General features: G+C 31.2%; 1 protein-coding gene across 12 annotated transcripts in view; it reads left to right on the top strand.

Moving 5' to 3' along the window:
* Positions 1 to 26,287, top strand: part of LOC108004003 (putative polypeptide N-acetylgalactosaminyltransferase 9) — a 326,811-nt gene that overhangs the window by 201,939 nt on the left and 98,585 nt on the right. For 7 of the 12 annotated variants that reach the window (XM_062084087.1, XM_017066613.3, XM_017066610.3 and 4 more), the window contains one exon: positions 14,878 to 14,974. The exons of the other annotated variants lie outside the window; for them this stretch is intronic. The gene's annotated coding sequence lies outside the window, so the exon portion shown is untranslated. The remainder of the gene's footprint in view (positions 1 to 14,877; positions 14,975 to 26,287) is intronic. 12 annotated transcript variants of the gene reach the window in all.

Consider the following 26,287-nt stretch of genomic DNA (forward strand, 5'->3'; position numbering starts at 1 on the left):
TTATTTTATATTTTATACGAAAGAAAAAGACTTTTTGTAAAAATTAAAAATTTATTTTTTAACAAGAAAAATAGAATGTAAGAGGCTATATAATCCATCTATAAGATCATAAATTTTTAATTTTTTAAAAATTTTTAGTAGGAAAAGAAGGAATAAAAAGTTTAAAAAAAAAAGAATTATTTAGATGCATTAAACTCGTCCTCGTGAGATATCTCGTCAGTAGATTTAGAAGGGGTTAATCCAGCTCCAAATCTACTATCTATCGTATCGTAATTTCAAGTTTCTCGAGACTTTACCCGTTTCTTGAAGCAAGTAAACTGAAAAATAAGCTGTTTTCCTCGAGACAGCCAATGATTAGAAACTTTCTACGGAAACACCGGTGTATTCTCAACGCGAGTGGGCGTTCCAGCCAACAAAACGAATTAAGTTTCGCGAGGAAGGACGAGGAGGCGAACAACCCTTGGAAGAGAAGAAGAAATCGTCAATGCAAATTTCCTCCTTGGACCAGTTGAAACTATTAGTCTTTCTTTGCTTTGTTTATATAGTAATTCGTCCTTTCTTCTCTGTGGTCACTTATTTCTTGCTCTAATTTTCACAATTTTCTAGGTTTATCGGTATTCATAATATTGCATTATATTGGTCACAGAGATTAATGATTTCGTCATTAATATTATCCTCTTTTTTTTCGTTTGATCGTTTTTCGAAGTTCATTGCTTTCGTTGTATATAATAATTTTTGAGATTTTTAATCGATGATAATTAATATTAGATCGCTATTTATAGAGATATAATCATGAGAATCAATATGAGTCCAATCTATAGAAAATGGATCTATGTTATTTTAAATTATTTAATATAAATTATTTCAATATATTAATTATCGAATATTGAAATTAAACTGAAATGGAAAATATAAAAAGAAAGAAAATATAGGAAGTTATTCTTTCATTAAATATTGATTCAAAAATATAAATTTCTCAAAATAATTTGTGATTACTGCTATTATGATTTCTTTTATACTCCACTTTGTTACAAATTAATCATCTTATAAAAAATAAATCTATCTAAATCTGCCCAACATTCGAACACCCATACAATATAAAATATCTAAATAATAATCTCAACACTAAGATAGTTAAAACAGAGAAAAGATAGGGTGTCTGATGAGGTGATTAACGACGTTCTGAAACGTCGCGTATGCGTGTGCCTGATATGATACTAGACCCTCCATTAATCATTTATGCTCCCCGAAAGCTACTTTAAAATAGAAATTTTCATTAGCAACCCTTTCCTCGTAAGTGTTCCTCCTCCCTTCTCTCCCCACGGCTTGTGTTTCCTCCATTTTTTGTTACACAAAATTCGTTGATTCCTGGAACATCTACATGCTCTTATCTTTTGTTCCGGTTCACTCGTTTTAAATCGATGGCTTGGCCGATCCGCCACCCGTCTTCTTACGTTCCCTTGATCGAGCATTAATCAACCAGCGTTTTCGAGGCTTTATCTTTTTCCCGGTGATGTACGTCATCATTCATTCGCGCCTCACCTGCATTATAATTTTTCAACTTTACCGTCAATTTATGACTAGAACTCGAACGAAGCGGGAATAACAACGTTCGATGCACTCTTATCTTGTCTCGATTTTCGAGATCGATAAAAAAAAAAAGATACGATTTTTTGGATAAAATAATCTATTCTGTATCGTGTATATTATGATTGAATATATATAATTTATATACATATTATAGATAGATAGAATTATTAATCATGAACTGTCACATTTTATTTATTTCGTCTCCATTTCGTCAAAATATTACGATAGAATAAGTTCTATTATTAATATAGAAATCCTTAAAATATTTCATCTGGATATAGAATTTTCCCACCGATAAAATCCGAATAAATTAATTATTTCTGTTCCCGAAATTCCCGAAATTATTATAAAATCATTTCGAATCTCTCCCTTAAATTATATACACGTATAATAATTATCAAATTAACAGAAAATGTATTAAAATATAAATTACAATATAAAATATAAAATACTTGATACTTTCAATTATTGTCGCGATAATTCACAAATAAAAAGAACTATAATAAAAAATACAGTTCGTTTAACCATCACACCAAAATTTCTTCAAATTGATTGCCCGTAATAAAATATCTTTCTCATCGGTTCATCGAAAGCGAAAGCATCGAAACCTTTCCGTTGTTGATCCTCGATATCAGTTTGTATCGGTGAAGATTGCGGCTGAAAGGGGGGTACAATAACGATTGGCATAGCGTCGTCATAGGTACGTCAGAAATAGGGGGGGAGGAGACAATGAAGAGGCGTAACGAGACGTCGACGATGCTTGCGACCGCCGCTTAGCACGGACAATGAAGTTTATGCGGCGCCGAGTGCCGTTATCTTATGACGACGCGGTGGATTAAGTTTCAAGCACCAGCGGAGCTTCCACTTCTCGCCTGCTTATGGCGAATGCTCAGAAGCGTATTCGTATCCGGAGTAATTCTCACCATCCCCTCTCTCTTCTCTCCTCCTCCCCCCTGGATATCGTCGCGATGATAAGAGGTGGTGTAACCGCGGTTTGAGCTTCCGCCGCGGTTTTAATTTGAATTTTATGCCGTGCTTAACCCTTAGGGCGACAAAGGGGATAACTTTGTGGATCCTCACAATTGAATATTTCGCGGGAATTATTTTTTTTTTATGGAGATTGGTTGGAGAGGGTTCAAATTATTTTAGCAATAGGTAATTTTGTAGTTTAATTATTGTTGTGTTGGTTTTAGTATAGGTTCAAAATAGTTATAGATTGTTAAGTTTTAAATAATTCACAGGGGAAGTGATCCTTTTGCTTGGATTTGTATGAAATTCGAGTGTTGATACACTTTTGCTGAGTGTAAAATGGCCAAATATCTGAAAGCAAAGTTAAAAAAAATTAAATTTGGACTTTTACGTAAGTAAATGTATAAATAAATGAATATATAAATCTAAAAGTTGATAAGTAAATAAAAAATAAATAGAAATACAATTTAAGTTAGTAAACAGAAGAATAAATAAATGGCAATATAAATTAATAAGTAAAAATATAAATCACTAAAAATATAAATAAATATAAATAAAAATGAGTGAATAAATAAATACATGAAAATGTAAATGAAAAAATTAATAAATATAAATATAAATAAATGATAGTATAAATTAATAAATAAATGTAGAAATAAATAAATAAATAAATGGAACTGTAAATTAAAAAATTAATAACTGAAAATAAGAATTTAAATTAATAAATAAATAAATATTAATAAATATTAAATAATAAATAAATATAAGTATAAATTAATAAATGAATAAATAAATAAATGTGTAAATAATTAAAATAAATAAATTAAAAAATAAAATGAAATAAATTAAAAAATAAAATGAATAAATAATATATAATATATTGTAATATATGTATAATCAATAATATTATTAATAAATTTAAAAAAAAATTACATTAAAAATTTTCCGTTATATTATAAAAATTTAAAGTGTTATAATTTCGATCTATCTATTATGAAAGTTCGATAAGAAGTGATCTCCTTCGCGCGACTTATACCGTATATATAGAAAGCGAGAGTTACGAAAATCGACGAATATATACGTTCTTTGCCGATTCTATTAAAATCAATTTTTCGAATATAAATATCAATAATTTATTAATTTTTAGATTTTTACTATTAATTTAAGAATATAACAATTTTTTATAATATTATATTTAGCAATTAACATGTATTTTTACAAATTTAAATCAAATTTACTGTATTATAATATTATTTTTCGATTTACAGCTATATTAAAATATTCTGATTTTTATTTTTCGTAAAAATTAATTATGAGATTATCATAAATGGACTCTTAATGATCCAATTTATTAATTTTTAAATTTTTATTGTTAATTTATGGATTAAACAATTGACGTTTTTTGATAAATCGAAATTGATTTCTCGAATATAGTGATTTTACATTTTTTAGAATTGTATTTAATATTTTAACATTAGTATATGTAAATTCTATATGGATTAAGAAACCTTGAGGATACAGATATTTATAAATTTATCTGGGATCCAGTTTTCGATTAAAACTTTGAATATAGATATGAAATTTGAATTTAAAAATTATTGTAAAGAAAAATCTGATTACATTGATATTATTTTGATCAAAATTAAACTTATTGGTTTTATCCATCCAATCAAATTGTAAAATCCAAATATATTTCAATTTAATTCCATTATTTTAAAATGCTACTAAAATAAAACAAAATCATTTTTTAAAATATTTTTCTTTTACATTGCACTCTTTCTTCTCTTTTTCTAACGTTTTAAAATATTTTCTTATCTCATAGAGAGAACTCCCCAATTTAGAAAACAATTATCATACTTTTCTCAAACAATTTCCATTATTATTTTCTATTTCCTGAAAATTTCTATTTTCTCTCTTACAATCCTAAATCTCAAAATTTCTAATCATTCTAATCATTTCTGAAAATCATATTCTTAATCAACATTTAAATTAACATCTAAAATCTTCCATCTAAAAACACATCGTCTTAGAAGAAAAATAATTATTCGTCATTCAAAAACAATTTTGTCGTCCGCTTTGTCTTCGCCTCAAAATCACCCATCTCATTCCCTTCCAAATTTCAAATCTCGAAGAATTGAAGAACGAATTATATCTTCTCGCTACGTAACAAAGTGCATAGATGCAGCTTGACTCGATTCACCGAGACGGGCATATAAAAAGTTGTTGGACGTTAATGGCTTGGTAAAGATTACGAGAGGGTAGAGACGATGATGAGAGGCAAAGGACAGAGTGCCGTTATTCTCTTGTGCCCGTGATGCGCCGATACCACGGTTGTTCGCCTGCTACGCCGCCAGAGGGCCAAGTTTTCGCTGAATTATACATGATCCCTGGTTCCTTAGTCGGATATGATAACCGCCGATCAAACCAACCACCCTCTTCTCTTCCCTCCCCTCCCTTCCTCTTCCTCCTCCCTCCCTCCATGCTTTATTAATAACGACACTCTCGTTTCAAACCTGTATCTTATCGGTACTCCGTCATTTCGACGGAACCACGCTTGTGTATATCGCTTCGTTATAAACGGTTTACTGGATCTCTCGTAAAAAAAAAAAAAAGAAAAAAAAAGAGAGAAAAAGAAGAAAGGTTAGGTTCGTTTCGTGCCGCCATTCGCGTGTTTATAAACGATTTCTCGGGAATCGAGCAACGCTGTGAACAAGGCTGTGTAAAGTATTTTTTTTAAAGAGAACTCTGTTTATGGAGAACTCTGGTGAATGATATGGTTTTAATTATTAACTTTTTTTTTTTTGGTAATGTTGTTGGTTGATAGAATAGACTTGGAGTTGGAGAAAGAGAAAGAGAGAGAGAGAGAGAGAGAGAAAGTTCTCGTGGTTAAAGATCTACGTTGTGGTTGTTGAAGCGCTTAGTTAGAGTGGTGTATATGGAATTTTGTTGTTTTAAGAGGAAATTTAAACGAGTAATAAATTTGCCAGAAATATATGTATATCTATTTCTTTATTGAAAAGAATTAGTATATGTATATTATAACGAGGCTGGGAACATAATTTTTAGGTATGGATCGAGTTTTAACAAGAAAATTGGAGGATCAAACGTTGTGTAAATTGATTGCGAAGAAATTCTTTCTTTCTATGGCATTATGGGGTTAACGTAATCATTGTGTAAACTGAAAATTTAAACATTAATTGCATGACAGAGGAAAGGGGATCTTTAACGGGAGCTGAATTTTCATCTCTGTTCCGGCGAGGAAGAAACTCTTTGCAACACGGGTTAAAAGCCTTCCTTTGACCGTGAATGCACTTTGCACCATAAGAATTAAAGTCGAGAATGCGCTATGTCTGAAACACGATATAAAGAGTGAATGTTCCTTGTTCCTTCCGGCTGATGGTTTGTTTAAAAAAAAAAAAAGAAAAAAAAAGTGGAAATCGAGGACAAATCGATTTTTCTATCTTAAGCGTTTGTTATAATTAACGCGAACCGATTAAAGTAGGGAAGTATTTATTTTTAAAGAGAAAATTATAATAATGATACTTATAATTATGTTCAAAATTAATATTTAGATCGAAAGATCATATTCAGATTGGATCATATTTTAAATTTAATTTCTTAGTTAAAATTTTTAATTAAATATAATTTTATAATTGGATTAAGAGAGAAAGATTTAATAATTTAACAAATCTTTTCCAATTATTTATTTCTAATATAATATGTTATCATTGAACGTTACAGTGATATTGTTTATGGAGTGGAAAAGAGACACCATAAATTTTTTTCTCAAATTTTGATTTTTATCAATAAAATACGGGATAAAATCTTTTCATCTTTTCTCATTTATTATTATTATCTGGTCTTTTTAATTGCACGTTTTCAAATGGTCGATAGAGAATTAAAGTGCAAAAAATGGTGGTCGGTTAAAAAATAGAGTTGCTACAGGTCACCAGCTGGATTTACAATCGGGATTAACCTAATGGGTTAATCGTGTAAACGTAGAATCGAGGTACGAGGGAGAAAGATCGACGATGGATCGAACGTATCGTGTTCTAGTAGACTCGTGCGTATATCGTGCACTGAAAGCGATAAAAGATCGTTTTCAAGTTTGATGAAGGAGCTATTTGAATAAAATCACTATTTAACTTTAACTAAAATCGTATTAAAGGTAAAGAAAATGATTGATTTGATGATTGATTTAATTGGTACATGCAACAAGTGAGTACTTATATTTGTAACTATTTTTTCAAAATAAAGTAATAATTAACTAATAAAAAAAATAATATTTTATTTAAAAAATTTAAAAGAAATAAAATTACAACGAAATTTAATATTATGTAAATGAATAAATAAATAAATAAAAAATAAAAATGAATAAATGAGAACAAGAATTAATTAAGAAATCAATGAGTAATTAAATGAATTAATAAATAAATAATTAAAAGAATAAATGAATATATAAAAAATGATCGAATATATAAAACAATAAAACAATAAATTAAAAATAAATAATATATGATATATATAGATTAGCAATATTGAACGTCAAATATAGAATAAATTTTATTAAAAAGAATGATTGAAAATGTTTCATCATGTTATAAAAATTTAGTCAAAGTACTATAGTTTCGATCTATCTATCAGGTAGATTCGATAAGAAATGAACTTCTTCTCGCAACCTATGTTATACTTATAGAAAATAGCAAAAGATCGACAAAAATATATATTCTTTTCTCCATAAAAATCGTTTTTTTGAATATAGCGATCAATAATTTATCAATTTTTAGATTTTTATTGTTAATTTTTGAACATAACAATATTATTATATTAATATAATAAAAATTGAAAAAATTGATACTAAAAATTTACATACTTATAATATTATTTTTCAACTTATAATTGTTGAAATCCTATAATACGAAAAAATTATTATAAACTATTATACAGCCATAATTGAGAATAATTACGATTATGTAAAATAAAAATACATATTAAATAAAATAAAATACTTATTTATGAATAAAAAATAATAACTTTATGAACGAAAGAGAAATTTTTAAATAAGTAAATACTGAATTTTTTAAATGATAAAGATTTATTTTTTATGTCAAAGATTTAACTTTTATTCCCTTCATTACCGTAAAAATAATAAATTCTATCAATAGTAATAAATAACTGCATCAATTATACATTCAATCATCATCATATATACACATATCATATTCACAATTATTCAACCTTTCTTTACATAAATCTAATCGCATTCCCAGTTGGTATAAACCTTCAACCATTACCTATCTTCCATGCAATTGCAAAATACACAAGCATTCTTATGTTCATTGACATTTACGTTTAATCGCCATTCGAGGCAATTTTTCTAATCGCTGGTTAAGAAACAATCATAAATCGACGATAAAGAAGAAACTAGTTAAACATTTCCATTATTAGCATCGTTATCTTCGCATATTCCTCTCTATCTTCTTCTTCTATCCTCTTTCACGATATAAAATTACACATTTTTCCAATCGTTAAAGACGCGATCATAAATCGAAGAAGAGGAAGACATTTTAAACGTCGTTATCCTCGAGCGTTTATTTCTTTTTTTCCTCCCCCTTCTTTTTCCTTTACTGTAAAATTACACGTTGGTCCATTTACAAGCCGTGGTAACGTTGTGAAAGAGCAAACGAACGGATCTCTTAATCAAACTCGAGCGCAAATTGCCCACTCTTGACGTTCATTCCAACCACATTATTAAACGAGCCTGTTTGGATATTTGTACGCAAAAAAAAAAAAAAAAAAAAAAGGAGGAGAAAAACCGATTCGTTTGATGGCAATGCTATTTCCGTATATAAGTAGGCGGTTTAAAGCGCGTGCGTTTGTCGCCATTCGAAATTGAAAATCGGCAAATTAAACTAGATTCCAGTAGAGAAGGCAGAATTCGATTGCACGTTTTGATTGACGCTCGAAAAATTTCGCTTAAAATATTTCGGATTTCTGTTTCGAAATAAAATCGTATTACCGATTTCATTTCCATCGAATCCTCTATAAAACAGAATTATGATATTTTATTTCGTTTCAGTGAAAGTTATTTCTCGTTTTTTTTTTTTTTTGATGAAATTTTACAAAGCAGCAAAAGTTTTTTTATATAATCTCTGCTTTCTTTTTTATTTAAATTTTTTGACATTTTTCGAGAAAATTCAGAATGTTCTATAATACCATTGATTTAATGTTCAACATATAATTTTCCATTATATCTTTTTTATATATTTTATATATTTTTTTTACTAAATATTAGATTATACATCAATAAGTATAATATTAGTAAATTAATTTTTTTACAAAAGAATAATAATTACATTGAAATTAATGATTGAAATAACAAATGTATGAAAAATTAAAATTTTTATTCATTGATACAATAATTTTTCATAAAATATTCATAAACATCCAATCGGCCACATATTTTTACGATCAATCGTAATAACATTTTCGAAAACAAAATTTGAAATCTATCTCGAACATTTTATTCAAAGAGATACCGCAATCAACATAGAAAATCAATCTCCCCTGTTCCCATAAACGCGTTTCATCGCGGATATCCATCAAAATCTCGCCAATATTTCTCTCCAGTGTAGGAGGAGATCCGTCAAATATCGAAATCAAAACTCACCCCTTTTCAATCGCGAAAAATATCCTTTTTCCATCCTCGAGAAGAAGTCATACGAAAAATTTCTCTTTCGAGCAAAGCGGCAATGAACTCGCAAATAGCATTAGCGAAATCGCTTGGAAAGAGGATGAAAAGAGATTTTCCTCTATCGATTTAGTTCGAGATTTCGTTCAAGACAAGCAAATTCGAATTATTCGTTCTTACGATCTCTATTTTACTTGGTTTTGTTTTTATCAAGTGTGCAGTATATTTTATGACATCATTAGAGGTTTTATTTTTTTTAATAAAAATGGATCGTATCTGTTTCAATATGGAAAAGTTGATTTTATGATAAATAATGTGTTATTTGATTTGATGATGAATTTTTAATTGACTATATGATGGATGGAGTAAAAGTGATATGGATTTAATTGATCGAGTAAATTGATGGATGGAGTAAATTGATTGACCAACAAGACTGAATTTTAGATAACCTTATTAATAAGTGGTAAACGTCGCTCAAATTATATCGATGCATTTGTAATATATAATTGTATGTAAATTGAAAATATATCTTTGTTAGTAATAAATAATAAATTTACTTTGGATTTTCAACATGTTAACAATCTTTTAAAAATGCTTAGTACCAAATACGATTAATTATATACATTTTCATTGTTCACAAAATTTCTAATCAAACCTCTTCGATTACTCTTCGAATTTTTCGATTCAAACGATCTATCTTACATTCTTAAATGGACACACGAACGTTATACGGTAAAAAACAGGACCTTGCACCGTTACCACGAAACCGGTTTGGCCGGTCGGGCACCACTGTTAATCGGTTTGATTTGCAGCGACGAATGCGCCGCAGCGACAAATTGCTAGGATCAGGTTCGAGCGCCACCACGCGATGATTCGCGAAATCCGCTTTGGAATGCGCGTGAGGGCCGAAAGAGAATTGCATCACGTTGAAAGGAAGAGTGAGAGGCAAAAAAAACCATAGTGGACATAGGCTAGAGGAGAAAAATCGACCAACAACGAACGATAGGTGTCGATGGCGCGGAATCGACTCATTTTTGACCACCTATTTTTCCTCTTCCTTTTTCCATTTCACCACTGTCTTTTTTTCTCATCTTTTTGGAGAGGATTTTTTGTTTGTTAGGATTGGAACGATGGTAGGTGGGATATTTTCTATGTGTTCGTGATTGGGATGGCAGTTATCGTGGATACTATAGATTTGAAGAGAATTGGTTCTTTTTTTTTTTTTTTTTTTGGCTAAATGAAAAAAACGTTTTTGGCTCGAAAAGGAAAATTTGTCATTAGGAAGAAGAATAGATTTTGAATACGAGAAATATCAATATTATAATTTTTATTTTACTATTAGAAGAAAATTAAGAAAACATTTTTCCTGTATTTTATAATAGAAAAAAATAGTTAGTTATCATTCAAGTTTTTGAGTCTCAATAATATTTATTATGATAATACTTTATTTTATTTTTTGTTCTTTTTAAAAGATAAGATAATGCAATATCGGAAACATCACATTGTATTCATCTATTTCGTTGTTACTATTAAAATAATATTTTTCTTTTAAAGAAAGAGAAAACTTTACGTTAAAACTCGATCTCAAATATAAATTCTACGAAAGAGAAAATTTTTAACCGAGTTGTAAAAAGAAAGAAAATTATCCTGTCAAGTAACTTTGAATAAAGTCTTCTGATAGACAGTAAAAAAAATCAACATTTTTATCCATATTTTGCAAAGAAATTATAAATTAGATAGATTTGTGAAAATTTAAAAAATTATTAATTTTAAAAAAAGATTAATCTTCCTTAATTATTATTTGATGTTTGATACTATCAACTACAGACTTCTTTAAAATTTCCAATATCAATTTCCTTCATCTCTCGTATCTCAATTTAATCATATACTTTACTCTTAAGAAAATAGAATTTTTCCACTAGAATGAGCAGATTTAACCTTACATCTCGCATCCATCATAATTTTATTCTAGATTTTCTATATTTAACAGACATTTCTAAAAGCGAGAGGATACGAATTAAAATTCCTTTACGAATTAAAATCGTAACAGAAAATACTCTAATTCTACGTGGCTTATCTGGTACGGTACACAAAGCCTTATTGTTTTCCTTTGAAATTTCACTTACGTCTTCTTTACTCGCGTAAAAGGAACGGTCGGTAAAAAAGAACTGTACACCACGTATATGAGTAATTCAGATCCAACGAACGCTTGTAACGATTCCAAGAGTTGGGTGTAATAACCGTCACGTTTCTATGTGTTCACAACACAACACAATCGTGTTTTAAGAATCTGTCGTTCCCCGAGGACCATTTCCTCGGCCGGTAACACAGGTTCATTCGCATTAACGAGCGCGCATATTGCTTACAGATGCATTAACGCCGGTGTTCTTCCGCGAATCTTTTCAGTTTTGTTCGTTTCCACTGTCGTTTTTAAAGCTCTCACTCCGTTCTTTCTTGGGATTCTTATCGTTTCTTTCGTCTGTGATTGTGCAAAGTATCCGTGGATACTGTTGAAGAGAAGAAAGTTTGGAAATCGGGAGGAAGGGTAAGTTGGGAAATCGTGGATGTCTTGGAGAGTTCTTAGCTTTTTTTAACTTCCTCCTTTTATTTATTTCTTTTCTGATCGGGATTCCACTTGGATCCGACGATGTATTTGATTTTTTATTACTACCTCATGATTTTATGAGATTTTTATTACGAATCTAAGGGTTCTGTTCTTTCTTATATTAAGTATCATTTCCAATATAATATTTAATCATTTCTTATAATATAAATATCTTTATTTATTAATCGTGCGCATATTAATTCAAAAATCTTAAATTAAAATTAAAATAATTTCTGTTACAAATCGCAAACAAAATAAAAATACGAAATAGAAAAATAATAATAAACGATCGTAAAGAAATCACTTGTTTTTTTATGACAGATAAATCTATTGTGATTTCTGATCCTTTTATTGTCTATACTTGCTTAAAATAATCAATCATTAAGAGATAACAAATTTATTTAATTTTCAAATAAAATTTCATTGCGTATTTTTATTTCAAACAAAGGATACTTAATTCTAACGTAAAGTCTCGAGAACACTGCATCAATCCTCGTAAAGAGCGGAATTTACATCGTCATTAATATCCAAGACACGTTGTAATTAGCATTTCTCATCATCTCGTCTCGCGGTGAACAAAAACGCGTGGATCCGTGTTCACGGTCTACCTTCACTTTCCAACTTATTTCTCCCCTTCCTATCAACCTAATTTACATAGTTCTCGCGTTACACTAACACGGTCATCGATGCATCCCATCAATGCTTAGAGCATTAGCAACGCAACGCGGGAAAAGCTCTACCCTTCTCGTTCTCGTTTCCGCCTTGTTGTTATGACGTCGAACGAAATGCGGCTCGAATTCTAAAGGAATACGATAGTCGTTCCCCGATGCGATGCAACGGTCGTTCCTTCCCTTTCGAAATGGTTGTAATGCCACTTTTATCGTCGAGTTACGATAATGTGAATTCGAGAGGATTTTAACAGTGAATTTCGAGGGCAAGAAAGTTTAATCGGATCGGTCAAATGCGGATGGAAATTTATTCGATTTCTTTTTTTTTTTTTTTTTTACGTGTCTTGGACTCTGCTGATCGATGATAAAAATTTGTTTAATTTGTGTCTTCTGGGAAAATTTTTTTATTTGAAATTATTTATAGATTTTTTAAAATTTTAAATTAGTTTCATTATTTCGATAATTTCATCAAACATCTTATACGATTAATAATCGTGATGAAAACAACCTGTTTTATTCTTATTTTCTTTTATATTATAGTAATTTCTAAATATCTTTCACGTGATTTTACGTCAGATTTTTTAATCACATCGAATTTTGTTAGAAATTTTTTCATTGTTAAAAATAATTGGAAATAGTTGTCTTAAATTCACATATTCCATTTACTGTAATAAATTATTCATAGAGATAATATTTATTATCCTTCCTAAATTACACTTCCTAAATTACCATCTTTAAAAATTTATTTTGTAACAAGACAAGATATTCCATAAAATTTAATAACAAATTATATCAGATTTCTTAGAATACACATACATCGTTTTCGATAAATTTATCTCATTTAAACAGAATCTAAAACACGAATCCCTATTTATATCCGATTTATAAATACACCTAAAGAATACAATCAAACATCGATCCAATCATCCCAAAAACCATTCAACAACTCAACCTTTATCGCGCGTCACCGTTTTCGCGTTCAAAACACTGCCACCGCATCTACTATTCACCTCGCGACTACCATTTCCCCCTTCCTTCTTTCCTCCTCAAACCGATGGCTTCCTCCACCGTGAAATTATAAACGCGCTCGTGCGCGTGCATTTTATATACGGCGCGCCGCTCAAAACTGCCTTTATCCACCTCCCGCGGGGAGGACGCGCGTGGCAATTCTTCGTTACACGCGCGAAGAAATTGCGGGAACCGTGGAGCACTCCGTGAAATCAAGAAGGGCAGAGAGACGTAAGAGACAGAATTTCTGCTCTACCGTAATTCCAACAGACGTCACTCCTCTTCTTCGTTCCCCTTTCTCTTCGCTCGTTGCTTTTACTGGTTGTTGCACTCTCCACAGGCTCTCCGGCATAGGTAGAGGAGTTTTGGATTTTCACCGGCTTCGTGGTCCAACGACATTTAATACGCCGGATTCAAAAGCCTCTTTTCCGGTGGTGAGCAACAACCCCCATTGTTCGGCCATGTCCCGATCCAAAGTCGCTTTTCCATCTAGCGAGAGATTATTTATACGCTTAAAAATTAATCCCCTTCCTTCTCTCTCTCTTTTTTTCTCTTCCTCTGTCCGTCTTTGTCTCTCTTTGAGTCGAGATCCAATTTTTAAGGTTTACGATCGAGCTTTTAGGGGATGTAGGTTACAAGGATGTCGTTTTTTTTAGGGGATGAATTGGATTGACTTTTTCCTAGTGGAAATGAACAGGATTTAGAGGTGTAAATTATTTATTTTCGTCACTTGGATTGGAAAATTGATTGATTCGTGATTCGGTGAATGATTTATTGATAATTTATTTGTTAATTATTTATTAATCGATTCTTTTTTGAGATTCTTATGACGTTCGTATATTTTTTATTAGGCAGATGATTAACAATGGTCATAAAATATTATAAGTAGAATTATAGATATTATTGGTTTAATTCCTTTTTTATTATTATTATTTTTTGTTGTATAGAAACGTAAATGCTTCTTACTTTCTTTCGTGGTCTATTCATAAGAATTATAGGAATAGAGAAAGTAGAGAAATAAAGAAAGTGTTCGCGCGTGGTATATGCGATCGCTATTCAAGATTAAGCGCATGGGATTGTACACAAGATTACACGATATCGCTGTTTATTTCTTAAAAAAGTCACATCGACGGATAACACATATCTATGGTGATTTACAATCGTTTACAAATTTTAAAAACGAGATGAGAAGAACGCTTCGTTTTACCTTCAAATCTAACTTATCTACGATTCATTATCATCTTGTTCATTAATTTATGCAAATCTCATAGAGATTAAGCTACAATTCTCTTCGCAATTTCTATGAAATATTAATAGAAAATATTGTTTTCCTGTTGCTGTTTCAGGATATAATAATTAGTGCTCACTTGGGAAGACAATAATTTCCATTTGAACAAGAATCAATCGATCAAGTTTCCGTGTAATCTTCGATGAACAGACTCGGTAAGATTTGATTTATCAAATACCAATACAGAAAACTTTTCATCGCGTACAAATAATCCATCGAAATCGAATATAATAAATTTAATAAGTCACGCGAGTCAATCACTTTTCAAATTCGCTCTCCTTCCCTCGAACAATCGCTCCATTAATTCGCGTAACCGGAATCTCCACGTCCATCATCTACCCGGTGTTCGTTCAACACCGGTAGACAGAATCGTCGTGGCATCGCGTGGCCACGTTGAATGGCTTGATAACAAAACTCGTCTCGGACGAGGGATATTAATGCCCGCGCGAAGGACGGCTTTAATAAGTCCGCGACGTAATGAAAACCATTCATATAAAAGTTTCCTTCGCGAGGTGACGCTTTAATTGAACGCGGCCACGAAGAGCCAACCCACCCCCTCTTGGCCTTCCTCTTTCTTATGCCGAGCTGTAACAAGATGTCAGAGATTACCCTGCCTCGCTCTCCCTCCTCGTCTCCTCCTCACTTTTTCCCTTTCTTCCAAAGAATCCACTCTTCTCTCTCTCTCTCTCTCTTTCTCCTCTTTTTCTTCCCCCACCCTGCGCCAAACTCTGGCCGACTTTCATTAAAAATTTTCTGTTGGTCGAGCCGAGATGGAGTCGTTTCCTCTGCAGCGTTTCAATTGATATTGAGCCTACCATTCAATCGGGAACAAAGAGGAGCGAATCGGCGGCGTGGAGGGAGAGAAGGGGGAGGAGGATCCTCCATCGGCGAAATCGGTTTTTTTTCTTTCTTTTTTCTCTTTCTTCGAGGCAAGCCGGGGCTATTAAAGGATTCTGCCTCTCGGATTGGAGGTGTAAATGCGGGTTTGATGGGAAATTTCTGATGGCCGGGCAACGACAATGAGAATGCTGGAGCGTGGCTTGTTGGAATCGAGGATGGGAGAATAAATAGGGTGGATGGTCGATGATGGTTTCTTTGGATCAATGTGTTTGGACCAATCTTCTTTTATTCGAGACTCTATTTTTTGACGTTCTCGCATTATTTGTCTCTGAGATTGGGGATGTATAACAAGATACTCTGTGTATTTACGTATATATGTAATTGTGTTTGTTAATTTAAAAATATATAAGAGCGGGATATCTTGTTATTTCGATAAGTGCGATTTATAATTTCGAATGATTGATATCGTGGTATTTTATTTTTCGTGTAATTTTATTGTGCTGAAAATGTAAAGTGAGTTTTTACGGGATATCTTTATTCATCTTGATATCTTTGCTGTCTCTTTCTCTCTTTCCCTGCTTGTCCTCGTTTTTCCTTCGTGTTTCCTTTTTTCGCTTCGTCTTTATCAAGTTTTTATGCGTCTTCTCTGCACGCTTGTTTCCATAAAGAAGGTTTACCGATTCGTTACTTTTCCGTTTCTTCTCAACATTTCTCCCCCCCTTTTTTTTTTCTTCCTCTCAGCACATCTTTCTTCTCGAGTTCTTGCCTTTCTTCTCTGAAGAAATTTATGGACGAGATAAGTAGGCAGATCTTTGCGATATTTAATGTATTTACGCGAACGTAATAAATTCAAAAAGTTTGAAAACGAAATGTTATTTTTAGTTTTATTTATATTATATTATTCGTGAAATTTATTTACGATTTAATGTGAAAAATATTAATCCCAATCACAATTCTTCATTAACTTAATTGTTTTAAATAATATACAATTTACATATTATTTGATAAATATTGCAATCATGTTATTCATTAAACGGAATGTCGCTCAAACAAGTTTAATGCTTCAAAAGTTATCGACGTGAAGTTCAATTTTCCTGTAATATAAATCAATGTAATACCTTTACAAACTTTAAACACTTTCGAGAAAATCGAGGACAGAAATTGAAGCTAATTTGTGTTAAAGTAAAGGAACAAGGATAAAATGTATCAAAGATATTTTACTTGCTGGTAAAAAATTTGATATATCATTAAAACTCTTAAATGTAATAAACTCTAGTCTCTATTTTTTCTTCTTCACTTTAAATTTCTTTCCATTTAATTTTCTATCATAATCAAAATTATTTTAAAAAATCCAACGATAGTTTTAGAAGCATATTATTCTATCGTAATGGAATGCATCGCACAACAATTTCATAATTCGTGTTTCGATAAGTTTTCGCGATTGCTCCTCCATCATTATTTGCATAAAGTTCCTCTACATCGGCAAATCGTCCATACTCGCCTCGCATTCGTGTATGCACATTGATAGTTCTCAATCAGTCCGTGTTCCGCTGTTGTTTCGTACACGATACGCCCATCGTGCGGCGTATTAGTGTTTACAGACGACACGTGTTATCCCCTATGGGACAATCGGTAACTTGTGTGTACGTGTCCCATATGCACGAAATCAACCAAGTTATTTCTTCGGCGGATCAATTGATTTTGGTTCAGAATTATTGAAATTTTGATGTATGATGCAAATTTCAACCTCTCTCTCTTTCTCTTCAGACTTTTTGTGTTTCATTTATTTTATGATGATTATTGAAGATTTTGAATAGATTTTTGCATATGTGTATCGAAACTTGACGAACAGAAATTTCAGTGGAAGTATTCAGTAGAATACCTTAATTTGAGAAAACTTTCAAAAATTAGAATTAGCTGAATATATATTCAGATAAAAATTTAAAACTTCACAAAATAAATTAAATATAAGTTTCGAAATAATAAATAAATAAAATAAAATAAATAAAAAAATAAAATAAGTAAATAAATATAGTTATTGGTTGTTTCTGTATTAATTTCTCGAAAAAAAATATTAGTATCATTTATCCTCAAAGCTCCCAAATTCATGAATATTTATTTTTATGTTTTCTTCTTCTTTTCTTCCAAAACAAGGAGAGAAAATAAGATTTCAATCGTGAAAACGTCGACTATGATACAAATGACGAAGTGTCGCACGTTTTCGTGAAATGTATTTTCATGAACACGTAGCAAACAATAGAGAAATACGAAAAAAGACACGGCACGGCGTTGATTTAGTTACATTAGAGAAAACGAGATTAAACAGTATAATCCGTGTATTTTTTCTTCTTTCATTACTAAAAGCTTAATTAAATTCTCACGTGTTTCATTAAAATATCAAATAACAAATGCTACTGTTTTTGAGTGTAGCCAAGTAACAATTTTCTTTTTTTTAATTTTTTTTCTTTGTCTGTGAAGTTTTTTGTAACGAAAGAAAAATTTACATCAAGACTCTCACGGACAATGCTGGGTGTAGGATGACTTTATACCTGTTTTCTCTCTTTTTATTAAGAATTTCTAAATTGTTTAATCTTGGTGTAAAATAATTACACGTCCAATTTTATATTTTATTTAATGAACATATATTTAGATTAATTTCTATTATTAATGTGATTTTTATATCGACTCTTACACTTGAAAATCTATTTAATTTGTTGTATATTACATGAATATTTTTTAAATTCGTTTAAAGAATAGTTCAATTATTTGTTCGATTTGAAATTGCATATAAATAGTTCCTTGGTGAAGTTTCCAAGATTCAAAAACTCGAGGTATTAATAGCTTCATTCACGAGAAGAATCTACAATTGATTGAATTGCCATCGTTTTAATGGTATAGCTAAATATTCGTTAATCGAAAAATAATCTCCTGCATTATTACGTTGAAACTTCATTTGCTTGCATTTTAACTAATCGGATGAATTATTGTACCAATATTAACCATTTGAATATTATTCTTATTTTTACTCAAAAAAAATTCTTTTATATTTTCGTTTATGATGAATAAACAAAACCTGAGAAATAAAAATAAAAATTTATATTTCAAAGTTCGAGAACACCTGTTGAAAAAATTTTGCCTTTTTGAAATTTTCACAAATGGTGTAACACTTTTATGTCACAAAAAAAAAACAAAAGATAAGATATAATCGAAAATAAGTCGAAACTGTTCCGTTATTTCTCATATCGATGATTTTAAAGAATCATTCTCAATTGAACGACGAAACCGTCAATATTCACGATTCGAGTTACTTCCTCCTTGCCATGATATAACGGCTTATCTAAATAGAGCATCGTTCCTTCACAGACGGTATACGACTCCCGGAAGGGCTATGTTTCTTCTCACATAAAACATCATTACCGCGGCCAGGAAAATTCACCGGCCCATACAGGATCAGTTAGCATTGGCAGTCGTATTATTCTTTCACTCGTGATCATTTATCTCGAACCGATTATGCAGAGGAGGCATTCAACCTCACGATTCTCACGGTTGAAGATGCACTTTTTTACCAAATGACTTATTCTCGTTTTACACGGAAACAATAAGCGCAAATTAATAAAAATAAACCTGGAAAGTAATTTATGATATTTATGACGTTACATTTTAGCGAATAAACGTTTCTCTGGATACCAATCGAAATAATTCCGTGAGAAAACTTTTTTCTATTATTTAAAATAGAACGAATCAAAGACCTTACTTTAAAAATCCATCTTTTCGAACACGATTATAACGATTTTAAAATAGATAAAAAAAATGGACCAACCAAAAGTCTCGAAATAAATCAACTCCGAAATTCGATTCGATCCGATCCATGTTCCACCACATTCAAGAAAGAAATTCAAGAGAATCCTTAAAGACTAAAAACGAATAAAACGGAGGAGAGGCAATTAATTAATCCTAGGAAAAGTATGCCAAAGAAGTTCTACCCTCCAAGCCCCTGTTTCCTTCGCGAAACAATAGAGACTGTACCCTCGACTATGATGGAAAGAGGGGAGGAAAAGTAAGAGGAATACTCGAATTCTCGGTAACGAAGAGCATCCTCTCTCGTCCTCCGCGTGACCGTTCCTCCGCGTCGTTGCATTTGCATGAAGTTCGAAAACTTTTCGAATAAACACGAGATACCAGAGTACGGCATACGAACCGGGGAGAGAGCCGCAGTTCCTGCAACTTTTCCATTTCCGCTCGTGGTATCCGACGTTGTCGTTGTCGATGATCCTTGCCGAGGAAAGTTCGAATTCGAACGTTTTACTCCCCAAAATTTCGTTCCCGTGAAATTTTTTGAAATTGGATGCGATGACGAACGAGTTCTTTTACGTCCCTTTTTGGTTAAGTTCAACAGTGTTTAAGAAAGTTTTATTAAATTTTTTTTTTCTTATTATTTTCGAATGAATATTATTCTCGAATGAATTACTCGATGAGATTAAAGGGGACCATAAGAAGATCAAAAAAAGACCATAATTTTGCGAGTATAAGAGTGTTTTTGATATGAAACAAAGGGTTGTCATACAATTGTTTTAATAAAAGAATATTTTTTATTACTATTATTTAGTAGTATTTATTTATTTACGAATAATAAAAAAGAATCGAAGATCAATCATATTTTCCATTTACCTCGTAATTATCTGTTTAACAAAGTACGTAAAATTTACATACATTTGTGTTAACAGTTTAATTATTCGATGTCAATATTCCCCTGATAAAATTCTTCAAGACAAAGAGGGAGAAAAAAAAATCGATCAAAGTGAATTACTCTCGTTAATCAATCTCGTCGAAAGGAAAGTTAAATCGACTTGGATGGATCGAAAGTATCGTGGAACTTCGATTTCTATTATTAACGCTCGTTCTTAATTAAATAAGAGGAAAATTGAATCGTATCGCGGATAATTACTGTATGAATGAATTGCTCCGAAGGGAATTTGTTTTTCGATTCGTTCGCGGAGATTTTCGATTTTCGCAGAGGAATTTCAGAAATGATTCTTTTATTACAGTTAACCGTGAAAAACCGTTCTTTGTTTCGTGGAATGAAGCTAGGGATCGAAAGCGAATAAAACATTTATAGGATTTATTTGACGATTGCCAGTTCGGCAACGTGACGCAATTTGTGAAAATTTTATTGCATTTTTATTGAAATTGTTACGAAACGAATTCTCTTTCGCATATTTTTCGTTGTGAAGTTTATTCCCCGGATTTCGATACACGGGGATGAAACGATTTGTTTTTGAAAGGGATGTTTCGTTTATTGCCTTTTGTTTGTCTTTTATCTTTTCGATTTGTTTGAAGTGTATAATTTATTAATAACGAGTATATGGGGGGAATAATGTATGAATATATTTTGACAAACAGTTGTGAATTTTTTTTGCATCGTGAAAAAGTGAAAATCTTTCACGAAATTTCAATAAAACGATGATAATTCCCTGTTATTAAGTGTTAATTGTTACAATAATAATTATTAATAATATGAATATTATACTACTATAATAAATTTAGATTCGTATAAAATACTTGTATTAATTAACGATTATGATATACAAATTATTCCAAACTAACGATAAAACAGAACAAATTATCCTTTTATTGCGAACCGATTTAAATAATGAATTTAAATCGTTTATCTAATTATGAATATATCTTTCATAAACTAAATATTCAATTCTCAAATATTCTATTCTCAAATTGAAACTATAAATCAATGGATCGATATTTACGATCGCACGATGTGAAATTCTCTAAACAGACAATTATTTTATATACGATATAAATTTTCACGAACCTCGTCCATTTTGTTTCATTCCATAAATAGCTGTGAGAGTCTGTCTGGCATATGGTAGGGCAGACTACTGCGAAAAGTGGAGCCTGTGGAATGGCACAATGTAGCCAGCGAGGTGTAACTTCTAGTGAGACGAATATTGCTCGTTCAGTTTCCACCATTTTTGCTTCCTCCGCCTCTCGTGCTATTATCCTTCCGGGATTGAAAAAAGGAAGAGAAAGGAAAAAAAAAGAAAAATACTCTCTTGCATCGAACCGACAGTGAATCATTGCAATGGGGCAAATGAAAAAAAGAAAAAAAAGGGAGGAAACGTCATAAGGAATAATGACAAAGATGATTCACGAATCGAAATTTTGATTTATAATTTCTTTCTTTTGTTATTGTTGTTATTGTTGTTTATATATATAGATAATGAATTTAATAATTCATTTAATAATAAGGAAAGTTTGGATTAATTAGCGACAATTATTAATCCATTGGATTATTAATTGGATCATAATTCTCAATTAGAAAATGTTTATTATGCATGTAATTAAATTTGATCGAAAGTTTAAATCATTTTGGATGAAATGAAAGTTTGACGGATTAAATATTATTTTTAAGATGAGAATATGATACGATGGAAGCAAAGATTGGAATTATAGAATAAATAAGTTGAAAGGGATATATATTATTTTTCTTTCACACGCGTTTAATTAATTCATGTTAGTCGATCAAAAAATTGGAACATTTTAAATTAATATTCTTCCTTTTGTTGTTGACTTTACTTTCATTTATTTATTTATTTATTTCTTGTCATTTATTTTTCATTCACTTTTATATCCTTTCGGATCACAATAACCTGATGAGCAAAAAGTATCATAAGAATAATAATTTAAATAAAAAAAAATAGAATTATTATTTATAATTATGTTAAAATATAGAATTTATACAATTACATAACTATATTATATTCAATACAATTGGTCCTCCATATTAGATTTTCTATTCTTTAATAATAATCTTTAACACAGACAAAATTAATCTTATAATAACGTTTTTCTTTTTCTTTAATAATATTGAAATTCACCTTTTCCATTTTTCAAGTTTTCTATTTTAAGTTTTTCAAAAAATTTCCAAAAAATATCTAAAAAAATTCTTACGTTGGTGACCAATTACCATCATTACCATTGTTCGAAGAGAAATGAAATTTCCTCTTTTAAAAATAATCCAAAAAGTTATTCTCATCACGAATTCGATCGCATTTTCTTAGATATTTTACAGTATGCGGCGGCCCAAGTTGCTTCAGAAATATTCTGTTTATCTTGGTGAATGGATGCGCATAGAATACATGAAATCGGATACTCTCAGTTTTTCCTCCCTTGCTATAAGCCGCATAAAACCCGATGAGACTTTTGTTTGCACGATATCTCGTCCGTGTATCGATGTCGAGAACGACGTTCCAACATGCGCCACGACTTGTACCTATGGAAACGAAAACAGCTTGACACTGATAACATTTCTCTTCCCTTTCTGTTCTTTTCCCCCCTCTCTCTTCCGCCATTCTTCGATCAAAATTTCACAGAATCTATATCTTTACATACTTCGTTCTTTCCTTCTTTTTTTAAATAGATAATATTATAATATATAAATTTACACAATTGCAAATATTTACGAAAGATTGTATATTTGTAATTTATGAGAAAAAGAAGATTTTCCCTTTTTTTATTAATATTAAGATATTTAAAAAATACAAAATTATCGAAAAGATTATTAAAAATCTTCCATTTTTTTTTTGAATTCTCAAACAACACTTCCAAAAATAATTAATTATCCATTGTTTTATATTGTTAAAAAATCAACAATTTATTAAATCAAGCATTTCACATTTGCATTAAAAATAAAATAAGGTAAAAATTTTCACATTTTTTTTAGACTCAATAATTATCCATTTCAAAACTCTCATCATTGAAACGCGACTCCTATATTGGACGATATATATGCAAGTGTCGATGCAATCCTTGAGAACGTGCGTTCTGTCCACACTTGACAACCATCGCGTGGAATTATGCTATCCCGTTTGTGGCGTACGTCTCTTTCGCGTAAACGCCAGCTTTTCCTCCCTCTCTTCTCGTTTTTCTCATCTCTGGCACGTCAGCGCAACAATGCGCGCGCGCATAAAACCGGAAGCACGCGAGGAGCTCTGTCTGTCGTGTCTGCGTTCGTTGCGTCCCGTGGACGTCTCCTTTCCTTTCAGCTCCAACGTAGATTTATAGGAATGTCGTTTCAGAATTAGACACGATTGACCTAAGTGGTGTAACGCGATCTTGAATCGTTTTTTAGAAAAATTTTTGGCTTATTGTTAATGACTTCTGAATTTTCTAATTTAATTTGTTTTGAAAACTATTTTTTAATTGTATAAATTTATAAGTGCACACATGTTCTGACCTAACCTATAATATATTCTTCTAACTATCTTCTTCTAACCTATAATATATTCTGAAAGTTAATTGATATAGTTGAAAATAAATATTAGTACAAGTATAATATTTACTATTAAAATATAGTGTAATTATAATAACCAGCAAATAAAATAAAAGATTTAAATGAGATTAAGTCTTCTATAAGATTTTATGACATATGTTTAGCAAAATGCCTATGCTATTATCTATAAAATAAGACGATATACGTGCTCGACAAATTATCAATGATTTTAAGGAAAAATTGATCATGAGAAACTTTTCTTCAATAATGGTCACGAAAATAAACGAAATAATTAAAATTCCTAACCTCAAAAGAAACCAGCAAAAGTAACTCCCCCTCTCCCCCCTCATTCACTCTCTTCACTTCGTTTCAACGTTAACAACTCGGATAAATATACCATGTTTAAGATAACATCAGCAACACTTCTCGCTCGTGCCAGACCGCGCATTGCCAAAACCATCCACTCGTCTCGCTCCTCAAAAAAGAAAAATCCCCAGGAATTATGCATGCGGATGAATTAAAGCGACGAGGACTTGAATCGGTTGAAACGGTTGCAAACGAAGACACGGAGATATAATACCAGTTTAACGCCGTGGTACGCGGAAAAGTGAGGGACTCGACATAGTTTCAACTTGAGTTGAATTCGGTTCCACGCGGGAGCGAGGGGAGGGAGGAAGAGTTTACGCGAAGAGATGGCGGAATTCGCGCTCAGTTCCCGGCCCGCAAAGTGCCCGAAGTCGAGTGCTGGGCAAAGCCCGGCGAGTGCAAGAACGTCGCGGAATATTTGGCGACTTCAGGAGTAGTAGTAGGTAGTTTAGAACTCGGCTCACCCATGACGGATTGCTTCTACTCATTTCTAGCGTCGTGAGTTCACGTTTGATGAATCAAAGGGGATTCTGCGTGGAACTGTTGTTTCTTTTTGTTTCTGTTGATTCTGTGTGTTTCTTTTTATCATCCGCCTCGATCCATTTTTCTTCCTTTTCTTCCTCTCAAGAAGTGATAAGATATTTTGGGGATATATTTGAATATCGAAATATATTTCAGACGATTCTTTATCTTTTGCAACTATTGTAAAATTACAAGTAAAAATATAAATGCATCTTAAAAATTGTACGTACCTTCAGAGAAATTTCTCGTTTATTGTTAAAAAATTCAGAAATTTTCTTTAGAAAGATCTTTACAATTCTACCATTCTATCTTTCGAGAGATATTTTCTTAAACAGCTTGAAACTGAATGAAACTGTGCAAAATGCCGTATCTTTCTTTCGAATATTTTCACGTTTTAAATAGAACGAACGGTGATTCGTGTATTTCTATTGACTTGTTTATATCCACGAGTTAATGGTAGTTTTTACAACGATATAAAATGTTTGAATTAATATTCGTGCTTGTCTATTTGAGAAATCAAATATTACCGCGTGCACGATGGATTTTAAATATTAAAAAAATTATTCAGCTGGAAATTTCTGGGGAAATAGAGGTATTTTTGTATTAACCTTCGACGATAGCGTTTAATAGTAGATGTAGTAGTGAAAAAAATCGTTAAAACATCGTATAATATTTTTTCTATGTAGAAAAGTAGTTCGATCCTTTTGATACAAGATTAATTAAATAAATATATTTAATACCGATAATATCCTGCTAATATTTTTGCGATAATTATGCAAACGTTTTAACGACAAGGATTGTTGAAAGGAATATAAAATAGATAAGAGGGTTACAAACTTTTGCTCGTTTTACACGTTTATTATCTTATTACTTATTAGAATTACTTTATTTTTTCGCCAGCCTATCTCATTTTTATTTACTTCTGAATATTTGTCGCAAAAATAATTTTTTTCATTGTATTATAACATTGTATTATAACAAAAAAAAGCCACTGCTTCGAATCATAAAATTACAATATCGTTTCATCTCCAATCCTCATTTCAATAGATAAATTATCAAAAAATATTTCAAACAGGTGAAAAGATTGATCGATAATAGAAAAATTACTTAGAAGAAGCCATTTCTAATTTGTTCATTTTTAAATTTTTATTGCAAAATATACTTTTTTGAACTCTGATCCCACTTAAACAAAATCCATAACAATGCACGCTGATAAAATTATAATATCTAATTAAATTGGAATAAAAGAAAGATAGAAAAAATTTCAAAGCGGTTGCGGTGCAAAGAATGGTTAATTTTCCTACAAAATCGAATATAGTGTATAGTTGCATCGATGATCGAGGCAAATTCACGCGGCGATCGAAACAGCCGTCGTAAATTCGACGAATCCGATTCCATGTTCGAATCACGTTTGGGACCACGGTGTCTCGCGAGTAATCAAAACGATCGACGT

The sequence above is a fragment of the Apis cerana genome, linkage group LG13 (assembly GCF_029169275.1).
Source record: "Apis cerana isolate GH-2021 linkage group LG13, AcerK_1.0, whole genome shotgun sequence".
Lineage (NCBI taxonomy): Eukaryota > Metazoa > Arthropoda > Insecta > Hymenoptera > Apidae > Apis > Apis cerana.